General features: G+C 40.3%; 1 protein-coding gene and 1 long non-coding RNA gene across 6 annotated transcripts in view; both read right to left on the reverse strand.

Annotated features, from left to right (window-relative positions):
• The window catches only part of LOC109297545, a 186,991-nt gene that overhangs the window by 154,521 nt on the left and 23,289 nt on the right, over positions 1-9,181 (reverse strand). The gene's annotated exons all lie outside the window — the stretch shown is intronic.
• Positions 7,419-9,171, reverse strand: LOC109297546. The gene is made up of 2 exons (XR_002097349.1): positions 9,098-9,171; positions 7,419-9,066 (listed from the first exon to the last, which is right to left on the reverse strand). It is a non-coding gene; the product is annotated as an uncharacterized LOC109297546 (long non-coding RNA).

Consider the following 9,181-nt stretch of genomic DNA (forward strand, 5'->3'; position numbering starts at 1 on the left):
AGACTCTGCTTCCCCCCTGATCCTCCCTGCAGACTCTGATTGCCCCCACAAGCTCCCTGATCCCCCTTCCATGGACCCCACTTGCCCCCCAATCCTTCCAATCCTCCCACAGACTCTGCATGTCCCCACAATGTCCCAAACTCCCTTATTAGCACCCCATCCCAATTTACCTTAGATTGGGTGGCCATTTTTAACTCATTCTAACCTCCCCCTAGTCTCCCCAAATGCCTGTATGTATTCTAAGTCAACGCTGTCCCTCCACCAGTAAAGATGGGTCTGAGAAAATTAATAATTGTAGTTTAACCTGAAGTCAGCAAATATAGGTTCCGGCTCCATGGCTTCCCTCAAGCTTCAGGCAATGTGGGTCTACTGGACTATATCCAGGATGAGAAAGTCAAAGAATTCTACCCCTGGTAGTCCGGTCTGACTTCAATGGTATCCCATAAGCAAATAGTCTTACAACACACCATTCAGTTCAACATTTTTACCACCAGTCTCTAGAAAGGCAAAATTGAACTCTTTCTCTTCTATTTTCAAATGTGGTTTTAAGGTGCATAAAATTACTTTAAAAATAAACTAATATGTGAAAAAGGAACCAACACTCTACTATGTCCTTTCTTTGCTAACATGGATCAATCAAAATATCAGCATTTATTCAGTCACTTAGAACAAGAGATAGATTCTGTTCTACTTGGAAAAAGAATATTAAAAACAATAATTTTCTATGATGGGATGCCACGCAGTGACTTAAATGACAGTGCTTTTTAATAGAAGAGCACTATATAATAGAAGAGATATTTATACACAGTGTGCAACCACATGCTGGAATTGGTTTAAATTTAACTTAATTCATTTTTGTTCATATATGCAGACTCCATATTATGATAACTTTTGTCTCTTAAGGGAATGGAGTACTTCCAGCATTGCTTGTTCTGCTGATGCAGTGGATATCATTTTACCAGTAACAAGGGGAGAAAGTATATGCTTTAGTTGTATTTAATGTACTGTATTTCCAAGTACACTGAAAAAAGGTTTAATTACAGCAGCATGAAATATCAAGGAAAATATTTGAATATAGAGATTCTCTCTTTTCTGCTAATGGAAGGGTAGTTTTGCCTAAACCTACATGCTTGCAGTAGAGAAAGAATTGTGAGAAACTTTTCTTCCCCTTTGCAAGCATGCACATAAATGAGTTATGACAGTGTGAAACTAGATGGAAAGGAGAGGAGAAGTGGTAGAGCATTAAATTTATCTAGCTTTCTTTATTTCTACAAGTCACCGGGGATGATTGGTGGAGTGGGAAGACATGCTTCATCTTTCCATAACTGGTTGCAGGGTCTCATTGTGCTATGCTCCCTTAACCCAGTGCTCTGGGTAAGCATCGGGATAGATTTTTTACTGGTATAAATGGATGCTGTGATCATATCTATTAGGTGGGGATTGAGCTGATGACACCAAGATGTGGGGAGATGTAGGCATGCTCGAAGGGAGAGAGAGGCTGCAATTAGATTTAGACATTACAGAAGCGGGCGGTTGATAATAGGATGGGCTTCAATGTAGATAAATGCAGGGTGCTGCACCTGGGGAGAAGGAATCCACAGTATACATACACGCTGGGGAGCTCCCCCTTGAGAGCACAGAGGCAGAAAGGGATCTTGGAGTCATTATTGACTCCAAGATGAACATGAGCCGCCAATGCCAGACCACAGTCAGCAAAGTCAACCGCACCTTGTTGTGCATCCAAAGATGCATCTCAAGCCGGTTCAGAGCAGTGATACTCCCCCTCTACACTACATTGGTCCAGCCTCAATTGGAGTACTGCATCCGGTTCTGGACACTGCACTTTAAGAAGGATGTGGCCTGCCTTGAGAGGGTTCAGAGGAGTGCCACCCGCTTGGTTGGAGGGCAACAGGGCAGGCCCTATGAGGAGAGGCTGAGGGACCTGAACCTGTTCAGCCTCAGCAAATGGAGGCTGAGGAGGGATTTGGTGGCTGCCTACAAACTCATAAGGGGAAATCAGCAGCAAATAGGAAGGGCCCTATTCCCCTCAGCAGCACCTGGGGTGACAAGGAACAATGGCCAGAAGCTACTGGAGAATAGGTTCAGGTTAGAGATTAGGAGGCACTATTTCACTGTTAGGGTGGGTAGGATCTGGAACCAACTTCCTAGGGAAGTGGTCCTCGCTCCTACCTTAGGTAAATTCAAAAAAAGGTTGGATGAACACCTGTCTGGGGTCGTGTGATCCCAGCATGTGCTCCAGCCAGTCGGAGGGTGGGAGGTCGGATTAGACTAGATGATCTATTTAGGTCCCTTCTGACCCCTAACTACTATGAAACCATGAGCCCATTGTGTTTGAGTCATAATTAACTCTGGAAGCTCTTTCAGTGAGCAGGGTGCTTCCAAATCAGGCTTCCAATGGTTACAGCCATGATAACTTAGACCCATAATCCATATTTTAGTGTTGGTAGATTGGTGGGTTCTATTCAGAAGGGATTTTGAACCAATCTAAATGGTGTCAATTTAAAATCTCACAAGGGGCTCATCTCATTTGTATCTCACATTTGATATAAGGATATCTTTTGAAGCTTGTTAAGGAGAAAAGTGTCTGAGTGACAATTTATTCAGTCTTTTTCCAGACACTTGAGGGAATATACCAAGAATAAGGAATCAATAATTCTTAGCACCCCTTTGATAGTTTTCATTCTCAAAGCAGATCCACCAATTTTAGCTCATGAAGACTACTAGCACATTTGAAAGGCAAGTTAAGACTATCCTTATTTTTACAGATGGGGACTCTGAGGTAGACAGGCAAAGTGACTTGGCCTGGTCAAAGTGAATCAGTGGAGTAAAATGTAAGCAAAAAAGTTTACAGAAACTGAGTACTGCACAATCAGCTATAGCCCAAATGTGGAATGCAATGTGAGACGAAGATGCAAAATGGAGGACATTCAAAAATTGTTTCTTCAGGGGAGGTAAGATGCAGTGGGATTCCTTCTTATAGTATAAATAACCTTCTATTAAATCTCAATCTCATCAGTCTTTGTTACTCAGGTAAATAATTTTCAGCAATAGAAGTGAAGGGAATCCAATTTTTCTTGTGGTACATAGGAAATCTGAGACTGAAATGAGTGACCATCCCTGAAAGGAGGCAAGAGTTCAAGATCTTACAAACCAAACACCTACTCTTGTAAGCAGATATGAATGGACAGTCCCATACACCTATGCACAGTTTCCCTGACTTCACTGGGGCTCTGTGGGGACACAGGGGCTGCCTGCAGTGTAGGATCTGACTGAATGAACAAATCCACCAATGGGTTTAATAGGCAATAAATATAAAAATAGAAGATGGAAATAACAGAGAATTTGAAAGATGGCTACATGAACTTTGTGTACGCAGCTTGCTGCCTATCTGACTGAAACAACAGTTTTGAATTTAACACACTGCATGAAGTTATGCAAAAACAGTGATACCAACTAGTCATGGGAGAACCTATTTGAATAAGTCACAAGCAATGCAAATTAACACCACCAAATCTTTGCAAATGCAAGCCATGTTTTGTGGTTTGGCTTTGTCAGTAGAGGTGATGAGGGGGTTGTGGATCTATGGAAAAAGGATTAAATCCAGTGAGATGCAAGCAAAATATGGAAGGAGGAAAAGGAATAACTGAAGTCTTACGCTGGATACTGTAGGACTGGGAGGGCTGTGGCCAAAGTTTGGAGCAGAGAAAGAATGAAGGATGTACTTAACGTACCTTAGGTATACTAGTGGCATCAGTGGAGTGACTCCTGAATTAGTCCAAGACCAAGGAGTCAAAATCAGCCCATAATTGAAGTTAAGAAAGGATGCTGAGCCTTGGATGGGAGAGTCAGATTTGAAATTCAGTGGAAATGAGAATAAACTACTGAGATACTATGTGTAAACACAATGTGGGAACCAACGTGTTACCAGGATGTTACTTGTAACACATCATGTTGTCCCACCTGTATAAAGCCCAGCATTCTTTGAGGGGAGACAGCTGATTAGGGGAACAAACATTTTCACTTGGTGGTTTGTTGTGAATGGTTGCACTGTAGTGGGAGTGTTGATTTTAAGGATTATTTGCAGCTGTAAAGCTTTTGACTGAGCTCAAGCAGTAAAGTATTGAAATGATCTCAGAATCACTTTTCCATCTGCTAGAACTCCATGGAAATGTTATGTAGCTCGCTTTGTATCCCATATACGCTGAACACAGAATAGTTCTCCATTTAACAGGTAATATTAACTGCTGTTCTCTTTTAACCTTAGAAGCTTTTTCTTGCCTGGTGATCTGCAACCCTCCAAAAATTCCATATTAACAAACATTGCATAGAGTATTGCAGAGCAACGGCAAAGAAATGACTAGCGTTAGATTTTAGAAACTATAATCTTAATCTCAAACTTGCCATTTTGTTCATCTTTCACTATGTTACATTTTCTGGCTAGAAATAGACCCAGACTAAACCCCCATATGCTAACACTCACAAACTGTATGGGTACACATCTGACCTTTTCAGTTCATAACAATATAGCTCTAAAGATGGCAACCAGGTACTCAGGATCATAGAACTAGAAGGACCTCCTGGATCATCAAATCCAGTTCCTTACATTTGCCAGCAACTGAGTTATATGAGCACTTGTATACATTTATGGAGACCCACCTTGAAACTTCCTAAGGAACTTGCTCCCATTAGAGAACTGTTCCAGAAACTCCAGAAACTCACTTGTCTGATGGCTAAAATCACCTTCTAAGGGTTTGAATGACTAGCTATGGCCTGTTGACAATGCTTCTATTAATGCAACCAGTATGTCATTAGCCTTCACAGCAAGGGCACACTGCTGGCTTATATTCTGCTTATTGTTCACTATAACCCCCAGGTCCTTTTCTGCAGAGCTGCTGCTTAGTGAGTCAGTCCCCAGCCTCTCCATGGGATTGTCACATCCTAAGTGCAGGACTTTGCACTTGTCCTTATTTAACCTCATGAGCTTTCTTCTGGTCCAATTCTCCTATGTGTCGAGGTCTCTCTGAAACCTAGGCCTACCCTCCATTGTATCTACTACTCCCCACAGCTTGGTGTCCTCTCCAACCTTGCTGAGAGTGAACTCCATCTCACTTTCCAGGTGGTTGATGAAAATACTGAACAAAACCAGCCACGTGACCAACCTCTAGAGTGCTCCATTTGATACTGGCTGCCAAATAGACATTGAATCATTGACAACTACCCTCTGAACCTGATGATTATCTATCTGATATTATCTGTCACCTTAAACACATCTCCCTGTCCGCATGTTTACCCCAATGTATTTAGTAAGCAATGTTATCCCATGTCAGCTTCCACCATTTTCCATTATAAACTCATGTTTTCAGGTATCATAGACATTTCTTTTACTTTAATCATTTAGCTGAAATTTTTCATGCTGGATATCTGCCTAGTAGGCAAAATGTTTTGTAAAGTTTCAACTAAAACTGAGAATTTCTAAGAATGAAGGGGGGGGCGGGTTGCCCATGTTTAAAAACAATAATTAAAAACATTTTATTGAAAAGCTTTAATACCTTTGCACTTCTGGGAAGGAACTTGAAATATAAAGATAGCCCAAAATTAGATTATTTGGATTTTCAATGCCTGTTCAGTGTTGAATACCTAGATTATAGTTTAGGTTTACAAGGTTACAAATTAGATCCAAAACTAGAAGGAAAGCCTCTACAATCTCACTGTTGTAAGTAATCCTCACTTACTGAATTCACTGGGGCTACTTTTGTGAGTAGGGGTTGGAAGAGACTGGAAACTTGAGAGAGTAATCTGTTTGGGCCCAAACTCAACAGAAGTTATTTTCATAACATTGAGTGTTAGCTTCGACTTATCTTAGACTTGAATCCCTGCCAAAACCTAATCCAAAAATGAATCTGAACATTGCCTCATAGGCTTATCTTCAGTGAAAATAAAGCACGGTGAATTTCGTTAACATGCAACAAAAGGCAAGTTGTTATTTTTATGCCATTTATGGCAAAGAAGTACATGGGTGAGTAGTGACTATAAGAGCTCTGAGCTTAGAAACGACTACTTAGCAATGCAGAAATCAAAAGCCAGACAATTTGTGAAGCAGATATATTATTTACTGCCCAAATACAACAGAATTTGCCTTGCTAATCTCAACATTCATGGTATGCAAAATGTCTAAAAAATTAAATAAAGGAAAAAAGGGACAAGGAAAGAGAGGCTGTTCAGTCAGAAAACGGGAACTGAAAATGTAGTTAACCTGCAGATAAATTTGCTTTGTCATTTCAATACACAGGGACTAATTCTTTATTTAGGCCAACTTTTATTTACTGAAAGGGGAATTTGGCTTGAGTATATTCTACAGACATAGGCTGAATGATGAAATAACTTGCCAAATGTGGTTGTTCCTACTGAGCTTCTAATAGAATAGGGTATTTGTAGCTTTCTTCACGACACAATAGGTTGATAACTTCCTCTGGTGTTACTCAGTCACCTTTTACAACCTGGCTCTTATCGATGGTCACATTGGTATATTTTCCAGTCCAAACTACATCAGATGTTATCGGAAAAGGTCTAAACAAGCCTTGTGAGGGCTAGGATACTTTTAACTATTGTTTTAATTTTTTGGTTTTTGTTTTAAATTGGGTTTTTTTTCAGGACATTCAGTAAAACTTACCTCTTTTCATAGGCTTCATAGACATTAGGGCTGGAAGGGACCTTGGAAGATCATCGGGTCCAGCCCCCTGCCCCAGGGGCAGGAAGTCAGCTAGGGTCACAGGATCCCATGCACACCACTTATATATACCCCTTATATACTTATAGGCTTATATACTTATACCCCTATATAGCCTATGCCCCTTATATACTTATATACTTTTCCCAGGCTCTCCACTTGTGACATTGCTGACAAGTTGTGGGGTTAGATGACTGAGGCACTTATGATCTGGGATGCTCAGCTGGGAAGTACTGGTGGGAACTGGGATGTCAAATATGAACATCTTTGTGATGGCATATGTGTGGGACAGGGAAGTGAAGATGTTTTGTGTGTGCTTTTGATCTACAGAACTGCACCATTTTTAATCTTTTGGTACAAATCCCAGAGCAGCACACTGGGACTTCAACAATATACATAAAATAAGCAATATATATTATATATTTTAGGACTTGTATTTTTCCCCCAATTTGTTTGTCAATCCTTGAGGGGGAAAATTATGAAAATGAACTCTTCCGTCTTCTCTCAATTAAAGTCTGAAATCTCTGAGCTGCTCTCTTCTGTGATCGATTTGCTTCAGCTAAAAACCTCATTTATCATTCTCTCCAGCCTAACAGTTACTCACAGGCTTAAATGCCATGGTGAAGGCTGTCATTTTCTCCCCACAATGAATGTTTTAATATCAAGTAAGTGGTCCGAATAGATCTTGAGGCTTGTGATGAAAGGTAGAGAGGAAAGTAACATTATTTGTTTAAAGACTAATGTTAACATTCCAGTGGCAAATACTATCTAAGGAAACATTTCTAAAACAAACATGCTAAGCTTTGTTTGCCTTGGTTACTCTTTTTCTACAGACTTTTTTTCTCCTTTCTCTACTCAAAAAAAAAAAAAGTGTTGAAGATTAGAAGTTCAAGTCGCAGGACATCTAGAAACTTATCCTGTGAATCAATGGGTACAAGTCTCTAGTACCTCTCAGAGAAGAAACTACAATTAATCTATTGTTCCTCCAGAAATACTTTGAAAATTCCTAAAAGAAAAAATTCCAGTGAGACAAATACAAATATCTGATTGAAAGGGATTTAGAGCTTTGTCAGGAATCAAGAAAATACTTGACAGAGATTTTCCTTGAAACAGTAAAATCAGGAGTGCAATATATCCATCATCCTTTTGCATAAACTAATATAACTTGGGAATATTTTAATAAACATATTTTTCTCATTTAGTAATCACATTCTTCTCAGCATTGTACAAAGTAAGGCTGAGCTCAGGGATAGCTCCTGAGGCAGACAGCTGATAATTTAAGGGCCTCTTGTTTCCACTGAAATTAATAACACAACTCATATTAATCTCCCAAGGAAATATTATTTGGTCATCAAAAAACAGGCAAAACATTACAGATACATGTTCCTCCAGATGCCCAAAAACAGCTTTTGTCTGTAGACAAGTCAGGATAGCTTTGGCTTTTCAAACCTCAAGTTGGGAGTTGTGCATATTATGAGACATTTTAAAAGGTAAAAGCCAGTGATTTCCAAGTAACTAGATGATGACAGAGGCAAAACACACTGAACAGTGCAATGGAAACTTGTTCACCTTCCAAAGCCCTGAACTTTAAAAATCAGCTTGCTGGTCTTTTGTAACACTTTCTAAAATTCTTCACTTGAGATCTGCCCAAATGTAAAAGAATTCAAATGAAAATTAATTTTTGAGAAAGTGAGATTACCTATTGAGTAGTAGTGAATGAGACTTACAGGTTGAACTCTGGAGTTCCACATAGGCTTTTAATACTCCATACACAGAGCTGCCTGTCAACAAATGGTACCAAGTCAACAAAGAAAGGTGGGTTCAGTCTCAGAAAGTGGGAATGGCCTCCTTCATGCCATTGGGTCAGAAAAAGACCAGCATGACCTCAAAGAGTGGGTGGCAGTCTCTATAGCAGGGGTGGCCAACCTGCAGCACATGTGCCACAAGGCACAGCCTCTGTGGGTGGCACAAAGAAGACCCAGGAGGGAACAGGGAACACAGGGGCAGATAGGGCCGGGAGCAGAAAGCAGAGCAGGCATGGGAGGAGGATGGGAGTGACACTCAAGAAGGGTGTGGGGCTAATTTGCAGTACACTTACCAAAAATGTTGGCTTGATTGGTCTATAGAGTGCAACTAAGGCATTAAGCAGACTTTTGCTGCAGCTTCTGCCTTTACGGCCTTAAAGTAAACTTAAACTTAGGACTGTACAACTCTAGCAGCACTCTTCCTGCCATCAATACTCTCTGGGTATGCTATTCTGTCTTATGCATGTTTTTACAGTGCATAGTGGCCCTCTGTCACAGGGAACTGACACCTCCCTGTATCAACTGGGTAATCTGGCTTGGCCACTTCAATTCTACCTCTATAATTTTCCACCCATATTGTGCTATGGATTAAATGATTATGAAACTTTTGAGGCCTTTTTACCAGTTT

The sequence above is a fragment of the Gavialis gangeticus genome, unplaced genomic scaffold, assembly GCF_001723915.1.
Source record: "Gavialis gangeticus isolate Ggan-Ray unplaced genomic scaffold, GavGan_comp1, whole genome shotgun sequence".
Lineage (NCBI taxonomy): Eukaryota > Metazoa > Chordata > Crocodylia > Gavialidae > Gavialis > Gavialis gangeticus.